This window comes from Bidens hawaiensis, unplaced genomic scaffold, assembly GCF_021521415.1.
Source record: "Bidens hawaiensis isolate Kalapana, Puna unplaced genomic scaffold, B.hawaiensis_p1.1 tig00003698_1, whole genome shotgun sequence".
In the NCBI taxonomy this organism is placed as follows: Eukaryota; Viridiplantae; Streptophyta; class Magnoliopsida; order Asterales; family Asteraceae; genus Bidens; species Bidens hawaiensis.
The window spans coordinates 1401956-1428445 of NW_027491212.1; the positions used below are offsets into that span (position 1 = coordinate 1401956).

At 42.0% G+C, this 26490-nt stretch overlaps 1 pseudogene across 1 annotated transcript; it reads left to right on the forward strand.

Moving 5' to 3' along the window:
- Positions 1-572: 572 nt before the first annotated feature.
- On the forward strand, positions 573-24431 carry LOC143624157 (very-long-chain aldehyde decarbonylase CER3-like; annotated as a pseudogene). The gene is made up of 11 exons (XR_013152053.1): positions 573-814; positions 967-1190; positions 1259-1494; positions 2097-2316; positions 2834-2961; positions 21439-21695; positions 21766-21873; positions 22620-22845; positions 23265-23375; positions 23818-23991; positions 24072-24431. The product of XR_013152053.1 is annotated as a very-long-chain aldehyde decarbonylase CER3-like (transcript).
- Positions 24432-26490: the final 2059 nt, after the last annotated feature.

A 26490-nucleotide genomic window follows, 5' to 3' on the forward strand; every position in this document is an offset into this window, starting at 1 on the left:
AGTAATATAATATTTATATATATATATATCACACACATACATAATATAATAATAATAAATGAAACAAGGAAGCAGCGACAACAGTTAGTCGCCCCTCCACATTTCGCCCCAATTTCGCCCCTTTGTAGCCCAGGGGGGCGGTGTTCGCGCCAATTATCGCCCAAAATCGCCCAAACCCAAGCCCCACTACACATGGCCTAATGGAGTTAGGGTTTTTGTAGAAGAAAAAAAAAAGAAAAGATGATGTGGTGTGTGAGGCCCATAATTTTATTATTATTTTGTTTTAAAAATGACACGTCAACAAAAAACTAACGAAGTTAGTGTTCCGTTAGTTAGAAAATGATAGAAGAAAATAAGGTGAAACTTGAGAGCGGTGGTTAACTCGACTTGTTTTTAGTTTTTATCAAGTTGATCTAGAGCACGCCACCTTCTAACATTTATTAATACCTTTTCTTGGCCATTTCACAGTTTCTGCTAGGCCCATACTGCGTTCTTTATCCCCAATATAATCTCATCTTTTCACTTTATTTTACTCACAAAATAAAAACCCGTACACCAAAAAACCACCTCTCTCAACCTCTTTAGTGTCTTGTAGCATATACATACACCCTTTTCCCAATTCCAACAAAAGTTTCATTTTGTAGCAAAAAAAAACACTTCATAGTAAACAACCGACACCGGTTTAGTCTGATTATCGCACGAGGGCCATCTTTATTTTATATCGATTAGGGTTAGATTCATCTTTCGACTAGTAATAATGCAGAAAACGGCCCCTCTTGCTGCATGGCCTTTGGAAAATCTCAGTATTTTCAAGGTAATTATATCCATTTCACCTTAATATGATCATGTAAACTTAATTTTTTAATGAAAAAAGGGCTAGCTGCGCAACTTGTTGCTTGTTTTCCTTCTATTTCGAAGTTAACACTACTATTCGACTAATACAACATTTAAATAATGAAATTGCAGTATATGTTACTTGGACCGTTGGTCGGAAAACTTGTGTATTCAAGACTACAAGGAGATGATGATCTCGCTAGCGATTGGTGTTTCCAACTTCTCTTTATAACCTTACTTAGGTTTCATCTGTATACATGGTATACTAATGTTTGTAACATGCTTTTCCTGACTCGAAATCATCGTATTATACAAAAAGGCGTTGACTTTGACCAAATTGACAAAGAATGGAACTGGTAAGTTTTTGCATAATTTTTATATGCATGATTTTGTGTTCATTTTGATGAAATAATTTTATTTTCAGGGACAACTTCATAATTTTGCAAGCTTTAATAGCTTCATTATCTATTAGCATGTTCCCTCATAAATTTGCCAACTTGCCAGTCTGGGAAACCAAAGGGCTTATTGCCATTGTCGTGATGCATGTGCTTGTTTCAGAGCCACTATACTATTGGGTGCATAGATTCTTGCACGGAAATTACCTTTTTACCCCTTACCATTCATTCCATCATTCATCAACTGTACCTCAACCAGTTACAGGTAAAGTCATTCATGGTCCCATCTTCCTTCATTTATGATCAATCTCAGTGGTCACATACTACAAAAGTTATGGACCTTTTAAAGTCAGTTTTAAATTAATTTGTAGCAAATAAATATTTTAGAAAACTTTTACTGACCTTTGATAATGAAATTGATTACAAATAAACCTATTTATAAACCAACGATACCTAGATCAACACCAATCCTAGTGTCTTGATTATACATTAATCCTTATAGTCTAACACATTTTTAAGCATTTTTAACGAGCGGGTCCAAGTTATCGATCATGCTGTCGGTCCACGACTCGACTTGCTTGTACTATTATTATAAAAGATGTAATATGTGTCAGCGTGTAAATATGGGGATGAAGATCATTCAATGCTCAAAGATTATATTTACCAACCTAGTTTGTAAAATGTTGTAACATGATTCTCATTTGACGTACCGGAGCTGTTTCTACAGTAAAAGGACAAAATTTTAATAAAACAACACTGTGGGTCTGGGTCATGCATGTACTAAAGTTTATTAACGATTTATGATCATTTGACAACACTTACCATATACACGCTGTTTCATTAATATTAATATTAATATTATTGCAGTTGGAAGCACCACGTTCTTAGAGGAGTTATTGGTTACCGCGGTGATTGGACTGCCGATACTAGGTTGTAGTTTGTCCCGTTACGGATCTAAAACCGTACTATACGGCTATGTTCTTGTTGTAGATTTCTTACGGTGTTTTGTCCATTCAAACGTTGAGGTCATGCCTCATTGGATTTTCGACTCCTATCCAATCCTTAGGTTTATTCTCTACACACCAACGTAAGTTATTTGATTATACTACATATTAAAAATGTTAACACCATAAAACAATAGATACGCCTAATTATATCTAAAATCAACTATAAACATTTGTTGCAACAAGTCACTAATGATAAGGGCTAAGTAGGAGAACTTGTTGACCTTAATAAGTAGATGATGATAATAATAATATTATTATTATTATTATTATTATTATCATTATTATTATTATTATTATTATTATTATTATTATTATTATTATTATTATTATTATATTTCTAAAAGTAATATAGACATGGAGTTGTCAAAGTTGGCAACATTTATCAGTACACAACTTTGTGGGTTTTTTTTTCGAAAGAGTTAAATGGCCAATTCTACTATCACGTTTATTGTATTTTTTTTTTAATTTAACGTTACGAGTCAAATTTTAAACCCGCATAAATGCTATTAATTATCTTTTGAAGTTGGCATTTTCAAAGGTAAATATTTTTTTCTAAATATTTTGGAATGGAATATAATTATTGAGTTGTTTTGGCAGATACTACACCCTACACCATAGTGAGATGAAGACCAACTATTGCCTGTTTATGCCTATCTATGACGCCATGTGGAACACTTTAAACACAAACTCTTGGCTATTGCAGAAAAAAATAACTCTAGATGCAGGTAACGTTCTTAACATTATATAGACACACATATATATAATAGAGAGATAAAGAGAGTAGCTAGGGTGAAGTAGTCATATTCCAAAGGCTCGCGATTAAGTAACATTGGTAGGTCTCTAGTCCTAATAGAAAATTTTACAAACTAAGACTATTCCCATCAACAATTTCACAATCTCAATCTCACATTATAAAATTAATTTCTCTCCATTCAATCTACACACCCAACCCTACTCAATTTTTAACACACATTCACAACCCATCCCAACTTAAAAAAAGTTTTTTTTAACGAAGTCTGTTTTTAATAAAATTTATGTCGGAATGTTCATATTTTTTTTAAGAAATATCGTTTATTTAATTATTTTTTTAGCTCGAATGTTAAAAGTTAATTGAATAATTAAGTTATTGGGGTTAGTTTGTATAGCAATCTGGGTTTGCTCCACCAACCCACTTTGGAATGCGGTTCCATCCACACCTGCATGAAGATAAAATATTAGAAACGACGGAAAGAAATGCGGGAAAGGTAAATAAAATTACACTTACGGGTTTTCTTAATCTTGAAAGTTCTGACGGGCGGGGATGAACCCGATGGAACTGGCCTCTTCACGCCAATCACCGTCGTAGAACTCGGTTGCTCGGAGGTAACAGCTGTCTCAGCCCCCGAGACAATTGTCTCACCACAACCAGGGTTCCCCGCCGCCCCCTCGCTTTCAGTCTCGGAGTCAGGCTGGTTTCCTAGGTCGACGGCGGAGGTAACCTTTGCCTTGCCCTTCACGGCGCCCGCTTTCTTCTTCCTCATGAAGACAGGCCCATCTGCGGATTCCTCATCAGAAGATGACAAAATTAGAGGAACTCCAGCAGAAGTCTGAGCATGCAGAGGGCGAGGATTAAAGAATCCCTTACCTGGCCGCGTGGCTCTCAAAATCTCGTGGCCCGGCGGGTAGACCTCCACGAACCTATCCGCCGTCTGCTCCAGAATGGGCAACTCGTTCTCATCGAGATCACGAGTACCCAGTCGAGCGGGAACACCAGTCTCCCGCGGTTGCAGAAGCGATTGTAAGTTGTTTCCCTCTGAAAATAAAAAGAAAAACAGTTAGAAGAAAAACCCTAAATCAGCACAAAAGACGGAGCATACCGTAGGGAGTAGAATTCAAACTGTATTCGAGGATGATAGGTACTTGCGGCGTCCCAGAACCGGCATCCTTCCATACCCGGCTCATCCCGAGCATCACCATCCCAGACTCCGCAAAGCGGTAAACCGGAGTCTGGATCTGGGAGATCTTGGTAAACCATTCCGTCTCCTGATAGTTGGAGGCGTGAAGGTTGGGGAGTGCCCTCCCGTTCTTGAACGCCATCGCAATGGGGACGACGCGTGCAGAGATGTAGAAGAACTCCCGTTTCCAAGACCGAAGACTGCGCTCGGTAGCGCAGATCTTCAAACCCTTGATCCGAGTGACCAAGGTATACCAGCCCTAGATGCACCTCCAGGAGTAGAAGGTCATCAGGCGGTCGACACGGGGCTCAATGCCCAGAATGTGGCACACCCATTCAAAATGGCGGACCTTAGCGATCGCCATTGGGTGTACCTCCGTCAAGTGTACACCGTGTTTCTCCAAAACACGGTATACAAACTTCGTTAATGGGAATCTGAGATTCCCATACATGAAGAATGAGGCATAAACCCCTATCTTGCCTTTGGGGGCATCATACACCGTCTGGTGAGGCTCTGGAAACTCAGGCTCGTAGGGATCGAGCATGAACTTCTTGACGATGTAGTGGTACAAGTCAACAGAAAGAGTACACTGGCACTCGCCAGCAGTACTATTATCGTCCTTGTCAGACGTGGACATTGGGTTCTCAGGGTATACGTCGGACTCTTCGGCAGTAACCTCAGGATCATGAATGGAAGACATGTTTTGGGTTTGAAGAACGATTTCAGGAGAATGCTCGACAGAAAAGTTAAGAGTATTCGCCGGAAATCGCTTAGAAGAGGAAGAGTGAAGTGAAAGTGTGAATTGAAATGCATCATCTCCCCCCTTTATATACTCATCACAATGAATGCGATGAATTTAAAGCGGAGGAGAGAGGAAGCGCGGGTGCAATGAAACGACGACACGTGGAAAGAGCAAGCTGGCAACAGCCGTCGACAGGACGCGTGCCGTAAAATTCGCGCCCACGCGCCCGAAAAAGCGTCTGGAATGACCATATACTGTCACGTCGCCATAACTTCCTGCACATCCTGAAACTGTCAGAAGAAACCGTCGGAAGACGCTAACGTCCCTTCAACAGTTTGGACTGTTCTTATCCTTTCACCAACTCTTCAAATTTCAAAAAGATTCAAAAAAGATTCAAGAATAAGAGGGACTATACCCCCTTACCTTGGGAAGCAAAAAACCATAAGACAAGTGCGGGTACAGTGTCAAGGCGAAAACCTTCACATACTTAGCACTTGCAGGGAATTGAAGCCAAGAAGGATCTTATGGGCCATGCTTGCAGAAAGGGTAATAACACCTTCACATGGCGGGAACGTTGAGAACCAGCTTGTGTGAAACTCCAAGGCGGAATTGGTGGTTTAACATAACTGATCACTATGTTCGAAACTACCAAAACCTCGTGAAGAGCCTATACAAATAAAACTCAACGCTCCCGACTTGCGAAGAGGTTAAACACCTACCCGCATCATAACCAAAGATCAGGCAGAAAAGTCGGGAATTTCTGCAAGTGACATTAGGAAAACTGCGGGAAGAATCCTCACGGAAAACCTTAAAAAACAAAACCTCTTTAAAAACCCCTTGCTTAAAGTCCAAAAGTTCATCTCACTTATTAACAATTCATGAGAAGAACAATGGACTGGGGGACTTGAAGAGGTAGGTCCCCGCAAAGCCCAGTTGGACCCGCAAGACACACCTTGATGAGGTACGTCTGCGCAAAGACCAACTGGTTCCGCAGGACCCACCATGCTCAGAGAGATGAAGACCTTACACGCAGTAAGCCAGCTGTTCCCGCAGGAAAGCCTCCCTTGGTACAGTACCCTGCCTGTCCCCGCAGCTATGGGTCCAAGCCAAGAAGGAAGGCTACCCGCACTAACAGTAAGGCTACACGCACAAGGCACTAACTCTTATACTTCAGCAATGTCACCTGAAGAAGGAATGAGCAAGGTGGGAATATTCCCGCCCAAAAGAGCCAGTCCGTACGCTTCTGGAAGATCTTTTGTACTATACCTGCCAATGTATGGACAAAATAGACAAGATCTGACCAAAGCAGCCCATGAACCAATCACAAGGTGACAGCTCACTGACAATAGTACAAGGAGGAGCACGCTCTAGTACAAAATGTCACTATCAGCCGCTGCCTACCCACCAACCCCCATCGTGGCACGTACACAGCCCATAGTTGGTGAAAAAGGAATATTATACAGCTGGCCATGTCACTATCAGCCGCTACCTACTCACCAACTCCCATCGTGGCACGTGCGTAGCCTGTAGTTGGTGGAAAAGGAATATTATACAGCTGGCCGTACCTGCTTGGAAACCTACCTTCGGCTATAAATATTCCAACACCTTGGAACGGTATCATTATCTTATATCTTCTGATATTATCTGATCTTCTCTAGCTATTTCTCTTAATATACACTTATATTCAGAGCAATCTAGTCTGATTCTCACGCCGGAGGGTGGTCACAAGGAGGAACCCCCCCTTTCTCAGTGACGAGCTCACGGTGTCTGTTTTGCAGGTCAAGAAGAATAACCATCTTTGCCGGACCTAACCCTCGTGGGAAACATCTACTTAACCCTAAGATTATTCGTAATCTGCCGGGGTCATTAAGTGTTTCTTCATTGGCGCCATCCGTGCATAAAAGCTAGAACTAATTCTCTCAATTTTTTCAAAACTGGTTAAGGTTAATCCGATGCCAAGGCCAACGAGTGACCAAGAAACTCCGGTAACCACAACCCCAGCTACTGGGGGGAACACCGGCGAGTACACAATTTTTACGAACACTACCCCGGTTACCCAAGCCGGGGCAAGTGCAGTAAACAATCCGCCCATGGGATTCATTGATACCCAGTTGGGGAAACAACAGACGAGGCTCCCCCGCCAAACACTTGATCAAGTTAAAGCTTGGGCGGAAGCACGTCAAAAAGAATTCCAAGCTGAGTTGGATGAACGTTTACGTTCACTCCAACAGGCTAATGACGAATTCGGAAGCACTCGACAACAGCTCAACATGAGCAATGATTGCGAGTATTCGGATGATGAGTGGGAAGAATCTGACAGTGACGCAAACCCTCGTCATAAGACGAAAGGGAAGCGTAAAGAAGCAGACTTCCAGCCGAGAAGAAATTTTGGAGAAACCTTTAAGCCAAGGAACGCCGGGGGAAACCCACGTGACTTCTCCAAAACTTTCAGGCCAACTGTTGCAAATGCGGGAACGTCCAAGTTTGCAAGGGACATTGCGGAAGCAATCGCCCCGAAGAGTGCCAAGCAGATGTCCAACATCGGCACTTATGATGGCATATCCGACCCAGACGATCACTTGAACAGATTCATAGCGGGGGCAACCGTCAGCAACTGAACGGAACCCACGTGGTGTTATATGTTCCAGATGACGCTGGTCGGAGTGGCCAGGGCGTGGTTTGACCGTCTACTGGTCCACCACATCTATGATTGGGTGGACTTCCAGCACAAGTTCAGCCAGCACTACAGTCAACAGAGAAAATATACTGAAGAGCAGTGGACGATCCTCAAATGCGTTAGAGAGGAGGATGAATCTTTGCTAGACTTCATCACTCGCTTCAACTCAAAGAAGATGAGTCTGGGCACCATAAGTGAAGATCTCGTTCGCGCCGCTTTCATCCAGGGCGCCGAATACCCAGAGCTTATTCGCACATTGACGGGTAAAGATGGCATGCCATCCACATGGGATGCCATCATGACGGCAGCTAAACGCTTTGCCGAAACGGAGAAGCAACTGGGTAGGAATCTTCCCCAGAGTACAAACCTCTACACGCAAAGGACCAGAGAGAATAATGTCCGCACCGCCCGACAAAACAAGAAGAGGAAGCTTGGTATTTGGCAGTCAAGGGTAAACTTTGACACCTCATCCAGCTCTCGCCCTCTATTAGGCGGAAAGGATAACACGCACTCATCAAGCCGGAATCCTAGATAGACGCCACTCACCAAAAGCGTCACAGAGATATTTGCCACCGAGAAACTCCCATGGCCAAAAGCTCCAATGATCCGACAGCGCCATAACGCTGATCAGAGCAAATCCTGTGACTTCCACGGGACAAAGGGCCACACCACTGAGGAGTGTACATCTTTGAAGGATATTGTCGAAACATTCGTCAAAGATGGAAAACTTACACACCTTGTGGCATCAATCAAGAATGGGGGGAGAAATGATAATCGGTACAAAGGCAACGGACGAAAGCCAGTCGACATCAGCATCCACATGGTTCATGGTAACGTCAGAGGAAGAAAACGACGAACGATAGAACCGTGTGCATGGAAGGAAGCTGAAGTGCGCTTCCCGCGGGTGCCAGGAGGGCCCAACAAAGAAGGCCCTATAGTCATCAAAAGCCAGCTGGGGCACTACATCACTTCCCGCACTCTTGCTGATAACGGCGCTTCATCAACGGTCATGTATAGGCAGTTCTTCGACAAGCTAGACGACGAAGACAAAGAACGCCTGGAAACGGTCTACGCCTCGATGGAAGGGTTCGATGGCAGCACAAACACCCCCCTGGGTATCCTATCTTTCCCCGTCACTCTCACAGACGGGAAACACTCCCGCACAGAAGACGTGGACTTCGTTGTAATGAGGAAGCCACACCACACATACGACATTCTCTTCGGGAGAGATGGGATGGCAAGATTCAATGCCGTGGTGTCTTCAGTCCACGGCATGATGGGGTGGCCAATAGCTAAGGGTGTAGCGATGATCACCGGTATTCCCCAGGTATGTATCGCATCTGTCTCATCTAAACCCAAATCAAAGATGGCTAAACCAACCATTACCGAACCAGAAGAATGGGCCTTCAATGGCAAGTACCCTGACCAGGCTGTTACCATTGGCCCAACAATCACCGATCCCACACGCACCTTGCTCAAACGCTTACTGTAGAAAAACGCTGACATCTTCGCGTGGACACCAGCTGACATGACTGGTGTACCTCGAAGTAAGGCAGAGCATAAGCTCAAGTGTGACCCGGCTTTTACACCGGTCATACAAAAGCGTCGAGTAATGGGGGCGGAACAGGCTAACGCGTGTAGAACCCAAGTCAAGGAACTCCTTGATGCGGGCATCGTACGCGTTAGTAGATATCAAACATGGGTTGCAAATCCCGTCATGGTACCGAAATCTAACAAACAATGGCGCATGTGCATAGATTTCAAAGACCTAAACAAAGCATGCCCCAAAGATTGTTACCCGTTACCCGAAATTGACCTTAAGGTAGATTCATTAGCACCGTTTCGCCTTAAATGCTTCCTTGATGCGTATAAGGGATACCATCAAATCCACATGGCCGTTGACGATCAAGACAAAACCGCATTTCGAACGCCCGATGGCACGTTTTGTTATCAAATGATGCTATTCGGACTTAAGAATGCCGGGTCCACATACCAACGCCTGATGGACAAAGAGTTTCATGCCCAAATTGGGAGGAACTTGGAAGTTTACATGGATGACTTGGTCATCAAAAGCCCTGAGCCAGAAGCGATGTTGAAAGACATCGAAGAAACTTTCAACACGCTCAGAAAGATAAACATGAAGCTCAACCCGAGCAAGTGTTCTTTCGGAATGGAAGAAGGGAAGTTCTTAGGAGTCATCGTTACCAAAGATGGCTTCAGAGCGAACCCTGAAAAGGTCGAAGCCATTATCAAAATGGAATCACCTACTACCATCAAACAAGCTCAGACACTGAATGGACGACTAGTCGCACTTAACCGCTTTTTAGCGAATCATGCGGATAGATCGTTCCCATTCGTGTCAACATTGAGAAATTGTCTGAAGAAAACGCACTTCCGCTGGACACCAGAAGCGGAAGCAGCTTTTCAAGAGATTCGGTCACGCTTGATCGAACTCCCAACGCTCACAGCACCAGAAGCGGGGGAGGAGTTAATCCTATACCTCTCCGCCACAGACAGAGCAACCGGGGCAGTCCTGCTAGTAGAATGAAAAGGCATCCAGATGCCCATCTACTACGTTAGCCGCGTCTTAACAGACGTGGAAACCCGGTACTCTACTCTAGAAAAATTAGTCTTAGCACTCGTACAGGCTTCACGCAGGCTAAGACGGTATTTCCAAGGTCACCCAATCACCATTCTCACCAACTTCAAACTTGCAAACGTTCTAGGCAAACCCGAGTTCTCAGGACGCCTAGCCAAATGGGCAATAGAATTGGGAGAATACGCGATTAAGTACAAGCCAAGACCAGCCATAAAAGGCCAGGCCTTGGCCGACTTTATTGCAGAAGTTCCCGCTTCGCGGGAGGAAGAGTGCCAGGAGGAGGCTCAACCCTCTCCAGCACAGGACATTGTTGATGTATGGCGACTCTACACTGATGGAGCAGCCAACAACGAGGGTTCGGGCACAGGGTTGAAACTAACCAACCCAGTAGGCCAAGAGTACACTTACGCTATTCGAATAGATTTTCCAAGTACGAATAACGAAGCGGAGTACGAAGCATTCTTGGCCGGGTTGAGAATTGCGCGTAAGATGGGAATGAAAAACTTGGAAGCCCACGTGGATTCCATGTTAGTAGCCAACCAAATAAACGGGACGTACACGGCTATGAACGACACAATGGCCTGTACCTCGCACAAGCAAAAACCCTTATTCGCGATTTCAACGATTGTAAAGTCATACACGTCAAGCGAAGCGAAAACAAATCTGCGGATGCGTTAAGCAAGCTTGCATCGTTAGCCTTCACCCACTTGGGAAAGGACATCCGCATTGAACTCCTTGGAGCACCATCAGTCCCGCACAAGGAAATTTGTGTCATCCAAACCGGCACAGAAACGTGGATGACACCAATCATAAATTACCTTGCGGTGGGTATACTACCAGAGTCAAAAACACAGGCAAGAAAGATACGTTGTAAAGCACTGAACTATCAACTCGTTGATGACATACTTTACAGGCGTAATTTTCTTGGCCCACTCCTAAGGTGCGTGGACGACCAAGATGCTGATTACCTCCTAAGGGAAGTACACGAAGGCATATGTGGAGTACACGCAGGTCCACGCCCAGTTGTAGCTAAGCTAAACAACGCGGGATACTTCTGGCCGGGGATGCATACGGATGTGCTGGCATACATCAGAAAATGTAGGTCATGCCAGATTTACGCACCCAACACGAACCGCCCGAAGAACGAACTTGTTCCAGTCACTTCTTCATGGCCATTTCAGAAGTGGGCCATCGACGTGACAGGTCCATTTCCCACAGCAGCAGGGAATGTTCAGTTCCTAGTGGTAGCTATCGATTACTTCACCAAGTGGATAGAAGCAAAACCCTTAGCCCAAACAACCGCAAAACATATCAAAAAAATTATTTGGGAATTTATTATTTGTCGTTTTGGACTTCCACAGAATTTGGTAAGCGATAACGGCACCAATTTTGCTGACAAGAAGCTACAAAAGTGGCTAGAAGAACTTCAAATCACCCACACCTTTACCTCAGTGGCACACCCGCAGGGTAATGGTGAGGTAGAAAGAGCAAATAAGAGCATCGTTGACGGTATAAAGAAAAGACTCTTGGAACATAGATCCGGCTGGGTGTACGAAGTTCCACACGTCCTTTGGGCAAATAGAACGCTAAAAAAGGCAAGTACGGGGGAAACCCCGTTCAGCCTCATCTATGGCACTGAAGCCATGGTCCCGGTCGAAATTGGTCTACCCTCACCAAGAGTCTTAACTCAACCAGAAGACAATGAGGCGGAAAGGCGATTAGACCTTATGCTAACCGAAGAACGCAGAGACTTAGCCGCAGCGCGTGAAGAGAACTACAAGCGACAAATGCAAAAGTACTACAACACGCGGGTAAAACTCTGCAACTTCAATGTCGGAGACTTCATACTGCGTAACAACGAGGCTTCGAACCAAGAACGCCCAGGAAAGTTGGTCCCGGTCTGGGAAGGGCCATATATTATCAAAGAAGTTTTGGGAAAGGGCGCATACCGGCTCGAAAGGCTCGATGGCACCCCCATCCCAAGAACATGGAATGGAGCTCAATTACGCAAATGTTACATGTAGATCAATTCCAAACTTGTAAAGAAAAGGCCTAGAGCCACTTCTAATGAAAATGATTCTCCTTTATCACATTGTGTTGATAGCCTTACCTTTATACTTACGAACTTTCCATACTGATGCCGGTATTCACCGCATAAATAAGTGTGGAAAGAAGTAAGTCGTTGCGTGCGGAAGGCGGCAAAACCCGCATAAACATAACAACGGTAAAAATTTCTAAGGAAAAGATGAGGAAAACCTTCACGCAGGTCAGATATAGGTAAAGTTTGGCCATCCTAAGTGAAAGTGACGGTCTTACCCGCACAATCATGATAGAGGAAGCAAAATTTGAACCTATTATCTACCACGTTGAAAGGTTAACTTATCCAAAATACTTAAGAAATTACTCAGTTAAACTGAAATATGCATGAGCAAAACATATAAGGTTTACAAGGCAAGGCATTAACAAAAACATTTATATTTCATAAAAATTCAAACATTACAAGAATGGCTGGGCATCTACCCGCCTACAAAAATATAAATCTATTCTAACGGTTGGAAGGGATCTCAAGGTTCAAGCTTCAGGACCACTCCCTCCAAACCCACTTGAACCCGCACCATCAGTTGGCTGTGGCGGTTCAAGGAAAGCCTTAAGAATAGTTAGCCCATCATCAGCAGCAGCAATCTCGTTCACCTTCTCCACCACCGGATGCGGAAAGGCAGCATACTGGTTCACTGCTTGGTCGTAGGCAGCTTCAGTGTCCACATCATATAGAGGAAAGTTGGAAGGCGGGACGCCCTTCTCAACAAACCCCAGACCAAGCAGGAAACCAGCCTTTTCTCCGTCCTCATGAGAAGCGTTGAGGGCTGCGCTCATGGCATCGTCATAAGATGTGTTCGTGAAAATCCGGTGCACAACCTACAAAATAGAAATATATGTATGAAAAACTTTTCTAAGTACAAAAGAAAAGCGTAAAGAAATTACGGAACTACGCATACCTGCGACAACGCTTCTCGTAGAAGCCAATCCTTGGTGATCAGAGCTTCCTGGAGGGCAGCTTGAGCTTGATCACGGGCGCGTTCGGCTTCATTTCTGTTAAGGTTGGCAAGCAGCACATCCTTAGCAGCAGCCTCTTCAACGCCCTTCAGCTTACGCTCAGTGCGGTCAAGCATACCCTTCTGATCCAGAAGCTCTTGGAGCTTCTTGGCGTCTTTTAAGGCCAAAGGCATCATGAGCCTGCTGGAGCTTCTCTAATTTGGCTTTAAGCTCTTCGTTTTCAGTGCGTAGAGGCTCAGCAACAGCTTCAGCCTTGGTGGCCCTCTTGGTCGCGTTCCGAGCAGTTTCCTTGGCCAACCGAAGCTGTTCGTTAACAGCTTGGGTAGCCTTGGAACGGGCCTCGTGCCGGGCCTGAACCTCGACCTCGAGGTCCTTGAAGGCCTTCTCCTTCTCCGCAGCAATGGCGGCAAGTATGTTATTCTCCTCCCGGATAGCTCGCGCCTGAGCCACTTCCAGGCTACGCGCCGTCTTTAACTTGTCGTTTTCACGACAGAGCAACTCGACGCGCGACTGCATTCGAGCAAGGAGGATTCGGAGCTCGTTGGTTAGCCTACCCTCCTGGTAGCTAGCCATTGCCTCCCTCAATGCACCGCTGGGGGCGGCATGGCGCGCCCATTCGACGCAGTCCACAGCCGTTCGAAGGGTTGTTCCCCGGCGGATGTTCCACCGTGGAATATACACCTCATTGGAATCCGAAACTGCAAAAACTAAAAACAGTTAGGAAAAAATGATATACAAAAAAAAAAGGTAATAGGCCAAAATAACCCCACGCACGTGTAGGGTCGACAACAGGCCGGTAGCCGCCAAACCCAACACCCGAACCTAAGGGATATCCATCCAAGAGGTCAGGGAGATGGGAAGGAGGCAAAGATTGGCTAGAAGCCCCAACCCTGAACGTACCTGATGAACCGGCCATGGACGAGGTAGTCGCCGGTGCCGGAGGAGGCATGGTTGAAGCCGCCGCGGTAGAGACCATCGGAGGTGAACTCACTGGAGGTGAACTCACAACCTTGGCCGCCGCTGAGGAGGAGCCCGCAGAAAAAATCACCGCCGGCTCAGTGAAGGATGCGGTGAAGATGGCATTGACAGCCGGCGGAGATGACGTCACAATTGGAACAGTTGCCTCAACGGGGTGAGCAACTGAACCAACACTTGAAACAGGCGCAGCCACCTGGGTCGTCGCCTCGGGTAGCAGGTTGACCAAACCTACCGTTGTGGGTCCAGAACTGCTCCTTCCCGCACCACTTTGGAATGCGGTTGCATCCACGCCTGCATGAAGATAAAATATTAGAAACGACGGAAAGAAATGCGGGAAAGTAAATAAAATTACACTTACGGGTTTTCTTAATCTTGAAAGTTCTGACGGGCGGGGATGAACCCGATGGAACTGGCCTCTTCACGCCAGTCACCATCGTAGAACTCGGTTGCTCGGAGGTGACAGCTGTCTCAGCCCCCGAGACAATTGTCTCACCACCACCAGGGTTCCCCGCCGCACCCTCGCTTTCAGTCTCGGAGTCAGACTGGTTTCCTAGGTCGACGGCGGAGGTAACCTTCGCCTTGCCCTTCACGGCGCCAGCTTTCTTCTTCCTCACGAAGACAGGCCCATCTGCGGATTCCTCATCAGAAGATGACAAAATTAGAGGAACTCCAGCAGAATTCTGAGCATGCAGAGGGCGAGGATTAAAGAATCCCTTACCTGGCCGCGTGGCTCTCAAAATCTCGTGGCCTGGCGGGTAGACCTCCACGAACCTAGCCGCCGTCTGCTCCAGAATGGGCAACTCGTTCTCATCGAGATCACGAGTACCCAGTCGAGCGGGACCACCAGTCTCCCGCGGTTGCAGAAGCGATTGTAAGTTGTTTCCCTCTGAAAATAAAAAGAAAAACAGTTAGAAGAAAAACCCTAAATCAGCACAAAAGACGGAGCATACCGTAGGGAGTAGAATTCCAACCGTATTCGAGGATGATAGGTACTTGCGGCGTCCCAGAACCGGCATCCTTCCAAACCCGGCTCATCCCGACCATCACCATCCCAGACTCCGCAAAGCGGTAAACCGGAGTCTGGATCTGGGAGATCTTGGTAAACCATTCCGTCTCCTGATAGTTGGAGGCGTGAAGGTTGGGGAGTGCCCTCCCGTTCTTGAATGCCATCGCAATGGGGACGACGCGGGCAGAGATGTAGAAGAACTCCCGTTTCCAAGACCGAAGACTGCGCTCGGTAGCGCAGATCTTCAAACCCTTGATCCGAGTGACCAAGGTATACCAGCCCTGGATGCACCTCCAGGAGTAGAAGGTCATCAGGCGGTCGACACGGGGCTCAATACCCAGAATGTGGAACACCCATTCAAAATGGCGGACCTTAGCGATCGCCATTGGGTGTACCTCCGTCAAGTGTACACCGTGTTTCTCCAAAACACGGTATACAAACTTCGTTAATGGGAATATGAGATTCCCATACATGAAGAATGAGGCATAAACCCCTATCTTGCCCTTGGGGGCATCCTACACCGTCTGGTGAGGCTCTGGAAACTCAGGCTCGTAGGGCTCGAGCATGAACTTCTTGACGATGTAGTGGTACAAGTCAACAGAAAGAGTACACTGGCACTCGTTAGCAGTACTCTTATCGTCCTTGTCAGACGTGGACATCGGGTTCTCAGGGTATACGTCGGACTCTTCGGCAGTAACCTCAGGATCATGAATGGAAGACATGTTTTGGGTTTGAAGAACGATTTCAGGAGAATGCCCGACAGAAAAGTTAAGAGTATTCGCCGGAAATCGCTTAGAAGAGGAAGAGTGAAGTGAAGGTGTGAATTGAAATGCATCCTCTCCCCCCTTTATATACTCATCGCAATGAATGCGAGGAATTTAATTTGGAGGAGAGAGGAAGCGCAGGTGCAATGAAACGACGACACGTGGAAAGAGCAAGCTGGCAACAGCCGTCGACAGGACGCGTGTCGTAAAATTCGCGCCCACGCGCCCGGAAACTTGCGCCCACGCGCCTGAAAAAGCGTCTGGAATGACCATATACTGTCACGTCGCCATAACTTCCTGCAAGTCCTGAAACTGTCAGAAGAAACCGTCGGAAGACGCTAACGTCCCTTCAACAGTTTGGACTGTTCTTATCCTTTCACCAACTCTTCAAATTTCAAAAAGATTCAAAAAAGATTCAAGAATAAGAGGGACTATACCCCCTTACCTTGGGAAGCAAAAAACCATAAGACAAGTGCGGGTACAGTGTCAAGGCGAAACCCTTCACATACTTAGCACTTGCAGGGAATTGAAGCCAAGAAGGATCTTATGGGCCATGCTTGCGGAAAGGGTAATAACACCTTCGCATGGCGGGAACGTTGAGAACCAGCTTGTGTGAAACTCCAAGGCGGAATTGGTGGTTTAACATAACTGATCACTATGTCCGAAACTACCAAAACCTCGTGAAGAGCCTATACAAATAAAACTCAACGCTCCCGACTTGCGAAGAGGTTAAACACCTACCCGCATCATAACCAAAGATCAGGCAGAAAAGTCGGGAATTTCTGCAAGTGACATTAGGAAAACTGCGGGAAGAATCCTCACGGAAAACCTTGAAAAACAAAACCTCTTTAAAAACCCCTTGCTTAAAGTCCAAAAGTTCACCTCACTTATTAACAATTCATGAGAAAAACAATGGACTGGGGGGAATTGAAGAGGAAGGTCCCCGTAAAGCCCAGTTGGACCCGCAAGACACACCTTGATGAGGTACGTCTGCGCAAAGACCAACTGGTTCCGCAGGACCCACCATGCTCAGAGAGATGAAGACCTTACACGCAGTAAGCCAGCTGTTCCCGCAGGAAAGCCTCCCTTGGTACAGTACCCTGCCTGTCACCGCAGCTATGGGTACAAGCCAAGAAGGAAGGCTACCCGCACTAACAGTAAGGCTACACGCACAAGGCACTAACTCTTATACTTCAGCAATGTCACCTGAAGAAGGAATGAGCAAGGCGGGAATATTACCGCCCAAAAGAGCCAGTCCGTACGCTTCTGGAAGATCTTTTGTACTATACCTGCCAATGTATGGACAAAATAGACAAGATCTGACCAAAGCAGCCCATGAACCAATCACAGGGTGACAGCTCACCGACAATAGTACGAGGAGGAGCATGCTCCAGTACAAAATGTCACTGTCAGCCGCTGCCTACCCACCAACCCCCATCGTGGCACGTACACAGCCCATAGTTGGTGAAAAAGGAATATTATACAGCTGGGCATGTCACTATCAGCCGCTGCCTACTCACCAACTCCCATCGTGGCACGTGCGTAGCCTGTAGTTGGTGGAAAAGGAATATTATACAGCTGGCCGTACCTGCTTGGAAACCTGCCTTCGGCTATAAATACTCCAACACCTTGGAACGGTATCATTATCTTATATCATCTGATATTATCTGATCTTCTCTAGCTATTTCTCTTAATATACACTTATATTCAGAGCAATCTAGTCTGATTCTCACGCCGGAGGGTGGTCACAAGGAGGAACCCCCCCCCCCCTCAGTGACGAGCTCACGGTGTCTGTTTTGCAGGTCAAGAAGAATAACCATCTTTGCCGGACCTAACCCTCGTGGGAAACATCTACTTAACCCTAAGATTATCCGTAATCTGTCGGGGTCATTTAGTGTTTCTTCAGTTATATACAAATCATATAAGGCTATTCGACTGGTATAACTTTTTCGTACATGACAATGATGCAGAGGTGTGAGACATTCATTGACTAGGGTTTTATGTCAGTCGCAGGGGCAAAGTATAAGAGGTACCGGGGTTGTCCGCAGTTACTGCCGTGTTTTCGTTTAGTATAATATTTTTTTGTGATTTTGTTCGAAAGTTTTTATAGATATTGAGCATGGTCACCCCTGAGGTATTGGATCTGTGACTTAATTTTGGTCACCGCTATGACTAAGTCAGTCGTATAGACTTATACCAGTAGTATAGGCCAATATGGCTACTATATAACGACTAGTATACGCGTATTGTAACCTTATAGGTCTATATCGACTATGTGAGCAATATCGAACGAGTAGTATAGGACGAGCGGTATAAGACTATACGAATACAAGTCTGTACAACTCGTATGTTATATAACTTTTTCTAATTTCAAATTTAATATATTTTTATATTTTTAAGATAGCAATCAAACACGCCCATGTGACAAAATGTTCTATTGTTTTAAATCTAAATGTACATTTATTAGGAAGAGAAATTAAAATATGCAACTATGAGAGAGTATATATATATATATAGGGGAGTGATATTTTGAGAACCTTGATTAGTTGTAAGAACTTAATATGGACTACACATTTAATTAAATGAGTATGAAATATGTGACTGAAAATAAATCTAATTAAAAAATTATCAGGAGAGAGAATAAGTATTTGTGACGATTACACAAGTTTAAATGTTAGTTACACATGTGTAATAAGTCGATTCGGTGTGTAAAAAAATATTGTAATTTTTGTACATTACTTACACTTACGTATTACACATGTGTAAAAAAAATTCAAAAAATAAATTTGTTACATTGAGTTCTTAAACTCAAAGCGGTTCTCAAAGAAAATCAATTATATATATATATAGGGGATGGTTCAAGAGAGAAATCATATTAATGTGAGAAATGCGAGAAATAAATCTTGACCATTGATTATGTGTAATCAATGGTAAATAACAATAATGGCAATGTTATAATAAACTTGAAATAGAATGTTTACTAATTTACATAAAAAGGTTATATAGGTCTTTGTGTAGATAATGTATTATAGGAAAGATACACAACTAATTACATTCTTCAACATCTTCTAAAAATAATAGGTAGAAACTTTAATCTCACGTTCACACATCTTTGTCATCTTCTTTACGAGTGAGACATATAAAATTAAGGGGAAAGTGAGTATGGGGCTGTTAAGCATCTAACCTTAGATGCGAAACCCCCAAAAACTACGTAGTTTTGACTTAAAATAATTGAAAAATAATTTTTTAATTCATTTATTTCCTATTTTCTCTCCATCACAATATACAACATGGTAATTTTAATCCAAATAACATGGCGGTGACTTCTTCAATTCCACTTGGATCCTCTATCCCTGACGAATCACGCAAAAACCCAACTGCTATCTATTGATTTTCATGCCTTCTCCAAAATCCAATCAACTATTAAGGTCGATTAGGGTTTTCAATTAAGGAATTCTATATCTGAGTTTAAGTTTATTAGTAAGTCTTTCTTCCCATATTTCAGGGGGGGGGGGGGGGTGAATTGCTTTATGAGTGTTGTAATTTTCACTAAATAGAAGCAATAGAGGACATCATAGTGGAATGCAATAGGCTTGTAATTGCTTTAAATTGTTATACTAACTGCTACTTTGTGAAACTATCTTTTGGTATTTTTTTTTTCTTTTCATAGCACATAATGCTTTCAGTGTTTGCTTGATTCGTCAGGGATGGAGGATCCAAGTGGAATTGAAGAAGTCACTGACATGTTATTTGGATTAAAATTACCATGTTGCATATCGTGATGGAGAGGAAATAGGAAATAAATGAATTAAAAAATTATTTATTTAATTATTCTAAGCCAAAACTACGTAGTTTTGGGGGTTTCGCATCTAAGGTTAGATGCTTAACAGCCTCATACTCACTTTCCCCTAAAATTAATTATATATAATTAGCTTGCCCTTTAAGTAGTTTGATTTAATAAATTAAAATTATTTAAATAAAATCACTAGATTACTAAAAAAATGTTTAAGTTGATTTAAGATACTTTTATTTTCTCATAACGCACTCATGGTCTCGTGAAATTTTCAAAATATATAAAAAAAAAAGTTTAAGCTTTATGAAAATTTTATCCTACACGTATGAGACTTTCAACCTACACTATGTATGTCTATGTTGAACTTTATAGGAAATATTTTACCTTGTGTGTGTATTTTTTTATTTAGTAATAAAAATGGATTGTGTGTAAGAAATGTTCTACTTTGTAGGAAAGAATTCTAACGCTTATGTAGTTTAAGTGAATGTAAAAATTATTAAAGACAATGACCCTACACAAATGTTAGTAAAGCCAATAATCCTACACAAACATTTTACCTTGTGTGTGTATTTTTTTATTTAGTAATAAAATGGATTGTGTGTAAGAAATGTTCTACCTTGTAGGAAAGAATTCTAATGCTTATGTAGTTTAAGTGAATGTAAAAATTATTAAAGACAATGACCCTACACAAATGTTAGTAAAGCCAATAATCCCACACAAATGTGTAAGTTGACTGTGTAGGCACCAAACAGTTAACATAAGTACACTTATGCAAATTTCAATTACATTATGTAGGATATATATTCATGTGTAGGGATCCATTATGACTACTTGTGAAGTTGTGTGGGTGTATGCTAGTTTACTTTTTTGTGTAGGTTGTAAATATGAAACTGTGTGGGAATGAATTTTAATTTTTTATGTGTAGGGTAGCATATTTGTTGTGTAGGATGTCGTGTTAAATAATCAAGAACATTGACTAGTTTGTTGGACGTGTAGGATGCCACGTTAAAGTGTATGAAAAATGTCACGCATTGTTGTGAATGACATATATGGAGACGTTAGTGGGGAAAATAAACTGGGGTCGTGCCATCGTGTGGTTTAGTTAAGAAGTATTGCTCATTTTTACCTATTAAAAATACTACTTTAGTATTTTATTATTATTTTATTTGTCTTTTTTCCATTTCATTTATTAGTTTCTACAACTTTTTACACGTTTAATGTTATTTTATTATGTTAATAATGAAATTCGATTGTTTGTTAATATGAAATTGGTGATTTGAGAGTGTTACTCATATATTATTATCCTCAAATAATTTGAAAACAATGATTTCCATTATAATGAACGAGCAGATGCATTTTAGTAACTCTCATATACTTAAATTTTAAATTGGAAAAGCAAATAATATGATTTTGTAAAGTTTCCTCAATTAAGTTTAGTATACGAAAATAAACACGGTAACATTTTACTATTATACCCCATAATTAATTTAAATAGAAATGAAAAGGATAAATTGTGATTGGTTGAATTAATTTCTCACACTTCTTGTAATAAAATGACTTCTCTCTTGAACTTAAACCTATATATATATATATATAACTTTATATATTTCATAGATTTCTTTTGGAGTAAAGTTATGACATGTATACTTATGTAGGTAAGTCGAGCAGGGTGCCGGATTTTGTGTTCTTGGCACATGTGGTGGATATATCATCTTCACTACACGTCCCCTTCGTGATCAGATCATTTGCAACAACGCCTTATAGGGCTAGGCTTTTCTTGATTCACCAATGGCCATTTGCATTAATCTTGATACTAGTGATGTGGGCTAGATCCAAGACGTTCCTTTTATCGTTTTACAAGTTACGAGGAAGATTATATCAAACATGGGTCGTTCGTCGTTGTGGATTCCAGGCATGATTCATTCCCATACACAAATTTATAGAATAAGTTTAAATAAATACTTAATCTCTTCATTTTACAGTATTTCTTGCCATTCGCTAGCGAAGGTATTAACAAACATATTGAGGAGGCCATTCTAAGGGCTGACAAATTGGGTGTCAAGGTCATTAGCCTAGCTGCTTTAAATAAGGTATGTTTTAATCACAAATGAAAATGATATATATACATACTGTAAGGTATCCTAGGTTTATAGATTGATGTAAAGGGTGCTCTGGACGACCTTAAAAAATAGTACATTGCTAAAAAGTTGAGTATTACCAATGAAAGATCAAACATCGCATGTAGTTCCAAACCATCAAGCATGACAAACGTAATACGGATTGAAGGAAAGTAGAAAGTTGAAGGAAATAATTTTCAAAAAACCAAAAAAAAGAAGTTCTGTATTTTGTATTGACGAGGTCATAATTATAATCCGAATGTTTGGCACGGGCACCTTAGCCAAAATCCATACCCCTCGTTCACAAGAAAGTTATGTCATAGGAAATGTCTGATCGATTAGGCGGGAGCAATTCATTGGGAAGTTTCTACTTGGGTAACAAAACAAATAATATTCGTTTGGTGCGAGGGGTTGAAATGTTGTCATATGTGTTTTATCGACTAGAATTGAATGTTACAGTACGTGTTATTTTTCTGCACACTATAGTCTATAAGATTTTAATTCGTCCATATAGATGAGACCTAGTTGATATGACACATTTTGAGAACAACTACACATTTAGCATTCTATATAAATTATTTTGCCATCCGTCCATCTCATCAACATATGCCATGTGAAAATGTTGTATCGTCAAGATAATAAGTGTTAAGCTGTCCTATTTTGTCTGAATATCATTTCTAAACATATATTTTTGGTTAATTTATACGCGCAAAATGTAGAATGAGGCACTTAACGGCGGTGGAACATTGTTTGTGAAAAAGCATCCGAATTTGAAAGTACGAGTAGTCCATGGCAATACACTGACTGCCGCCGTTATCCACTGCCGCCGTTATCCTCAACGAGATTGATCAAGACACAGTGAAAGAAGTTTTCCTCACTGGAGCTACTTCAAAGCTTGGACGGGCCATCGCTCTTTACCTTTGCCAACGGGGTATCCGTGTTCTTGTAAGTCTTACGTACTTACACCTGAGATTTGTCGTAAATCGCGACAAATTCACCTTACTTGAGATGTAACATTTTTTAGATTAGATAAAATTTATATATGCGTATCAGCAAACTCATCAATACCAGCTATTCATTTAAAGGTTACATGAAATGTGATATTATGGTGAATTAAAGTGACAACTACCCAATGTGACTGTAATAAATGATTTTAAATTTGAACCAACATAATAGTTTTCAAAATTAATATAATATTTGTACAAGAATGCAACTATATTAAATTCCCACAAAATTCACAAAACGACATTGTTTTGAGTTTGTATATCCAAAAGGACCAAAACACTTATGTTGCTTCATGCAGATAATTATTAAATGTATTTTTTTTATTTGTTACCAATTTTATGAAAAAAAAAATAATACAGATGTTGACTCTATCAACAGAGAGATTTCAAAAAATCATAGAAGAAGCACCAGCAAATTGCCAGAAGAATTTAATTCAAGTCACCAAATATCATGCAGCAAAAAATTGCAAGGTATATATAATACATAATACATGTATTTTTCGAATTGCTGAATCTTTTTTTATTATTTAGATTACTATAAACGATGCATCATAGATTTCTTATTTCTTAACCATAAGTTAAAAAATCGTCATAAACTCACACTCTAAGCGCCCAAGAGGGCCTAATGGTACCAAGGTGTTATAAAGTTTTGCTTTTCCAATGACGGTTCGAGTTGTTCTAAAAAGATCACATATTTTTTTTTTATTATTTAGATTACTATAAACGATGCATCATAGATTTCTTATTTCTTAACCATAAGTTAAAAAATCGTCATAAACTCACATTCTAAGCGCCCAACAGGGCCTAATGGTACCAAGGTGTTATAAAGTTTTGCTTTTCCAATGACGGTTCGAGTTGTTCTAAAAGGATCACATATAGCACAATGAAATATTAATATGTTTAATGACTACAGACGTGGGTAGTGGGAAAATGGATAACGCCTGGACAACAAAGATGGGCGCCACCAGGAACTCATTTTCATCAGTTCGTGGTGCCGCCCATCTTGGCTTTCAGAAGGGACTGCACTTATGGCGAACTTGCCGCCATGAAACTTCCGGATGACGTAGAAGAGCTTGGATGTTGCGAGGTCTAAACACTTGTCGTCTAAACAAACGTTACATATGCGGTTAGTTTATATAAATTTAACTGAAATTTGTGGGAATGCAGTATTCAATGGACAGAGGAATAGTGCATGCATGCCATGCAGGAGGGGTTGTACATAGCTTGGAAGGATGGACTCACCATGAAGTTGGTGCACTTGATGTGGACCGGATCGATGTTGTTTGGAAAGCTGCTTTGAAACATGGTCTCCAACCTGTTTCTAGTGTTCCCAAATGATATTTACTATTTACTGCCTAAACATTCTCTTATTAGTTGTTACATACTTAAATTTCATTGGTAACCTTAGATCTAGTTTCACAGTATTTGAGGGTACCAATTGGAAAGTTTTTATTTCATATGTTTATGGGCTTACATCACACATATTATGTAAACCTCCTATTAAAATGTTGAATTAAATAAACTATTAATGTGACTAAAGTAATTTTATTAATACTCCCTCTCAAATGTTCTATCTTCCATCTAATCGTGAATTCCAAGCTACACACTTTGTTGATCATTCATGTAAACTTATATGTCAAAGTTGCTTTGTTAATCAGGTGGTCCTAAAACATGTAATTAGGAAATTATTGGTAATCTCTAGAAAACTTGGTGCAATACGAACTTGAAGGACCGGATTACCCGAATGGTTAATTTGAACAATATAAGGGTGGCACGAAAGATCTCAAAGTGCGGTCAATGTGAAGATCTAAAGTTCATGGATCAAGTTAAATAACTTGGTGCCAAAGTTATATTTTATTTGTTATTAAATATTTTGAATTTAGGTTTCTTAATTTAAGTATGTCTTGTTTTCTAAGTTTCATGTAGCATATATATAGGGCGTACTTTATTTGTTCATTACATTCAGTTCTTGTTTAATATTAATAAAAAGAGTCGCATAACATATATGCAAATATCAAGTTTGATTTCTTGATTCACTTGATCGAATAATTTCAACAATCTCTACTAATACAAGCCAGCATGCAAGATCGCAGGCCCAAGTCGGTAGTAATTTGCCGAGCCGAAAGTCCACTAGGACCAAAACTCCTCGTAAAGGTTTGCTTGATTAAAAAGATAGAAGGTTTGGCATGCAAGTCAAGTAATTCATTAAGTTTATTCACTATCTAGTTTCCTTATTGATTCGTATTTGTTTCCTATTTTCATACATTTTGTTTTCCTATAAATTGTAACATTTACTGTATGAAATAATAATCATAATCTTTTTTCCAACTTTGGTGTCTCCTTTTCTTGTTTCTTGAAACCAAGCCAACTCTATGGGTCTCCATCAGTTTAATGTTTTCATCAGTCGTTCCTAGGCCTCCTAAGAAAGACTCGGTGTCTTCCAATCCCCACCAAACAGATTTCATGATGTCTGCCGTCGATAACTTGATCAACTCCTCAACCAAAACACAGTTGCCGCCCCACAACATATCGTTGCCTAGGCAAACCTACAATTTCAAACCATTATCGCTACCTTGCAACAACAACTAAACTCTCCACGCAACAATTAAATCCCCTTACCACCGGCACTGAACAACAACACCTCGACCACTACCAAATCACCTATCCAAGATCATCTACCCTTCCGTTAAACACACGTCTTACATTATTTGGCGGTTCTAGCCCTCTTGATTGGATACTACAAGGCGACAACTACTTCACACAATACACTATTCCCAACAACCAATGTATTAATATTGATGTCTTTAACTTCGCCAGAGATACCCTTAGTTGATACAAACACTTTTTTAACAACTTACTTGAAACATGGACGGAATTTATGCATGTGCTTTATTTACGGTTCTGTCCATACGAATACAAAAACCACCAAGCCACACTACTGAAACTTTGTCATACCACAATCGTGCAAGCTTATCAAACCAAATTTGAACGAGTTAGTAAGTGCGTAATTGGATTACTAGCCAATGATCTTCTCGATTGCTTTATATCGGTTCTTCGACACGATATTCTAACTGAACTCACCATACACAAAGCGTACACACTGAATCAAGCATGCAGATTGGTGACACTCATTGTGGATAAATTGATGCCCTTTCTAAAGTTATGTAACACCAGCATAATTGGTCCCGCATGACTCACCTTGAACAGGGATGTCTCACCTTGAACAGGGCTCAGTTGGTAGACTTCTTTCCCAGCAGGGCTCAGTTGGTCCCGCATGACTCACCTTGAACAGGGATGTCTGCGCAAAGACCATCTACTCCCGCAGGACCCACCATGCTCAGAGAAGCCTACGCGCAGTATGCAAGCTGCATACGCAGGGAAAAGCCTCCCAATGGTAAAGTAACCCGCCTGTTCCCGCAGTTGCGGATACAAGCCATCAGGGAAGGCTACCCGCACAGCATAGCTACACGCATAAGGCTTAACACTTACAAATATTCAGTGTCACCTGAAAGAATGAGCAAAGGCGGGAGGGGGAAAACTCCCGCCAAAATGGGCCAGTCCGTATGATGGAGGATCTTTTGCGTGA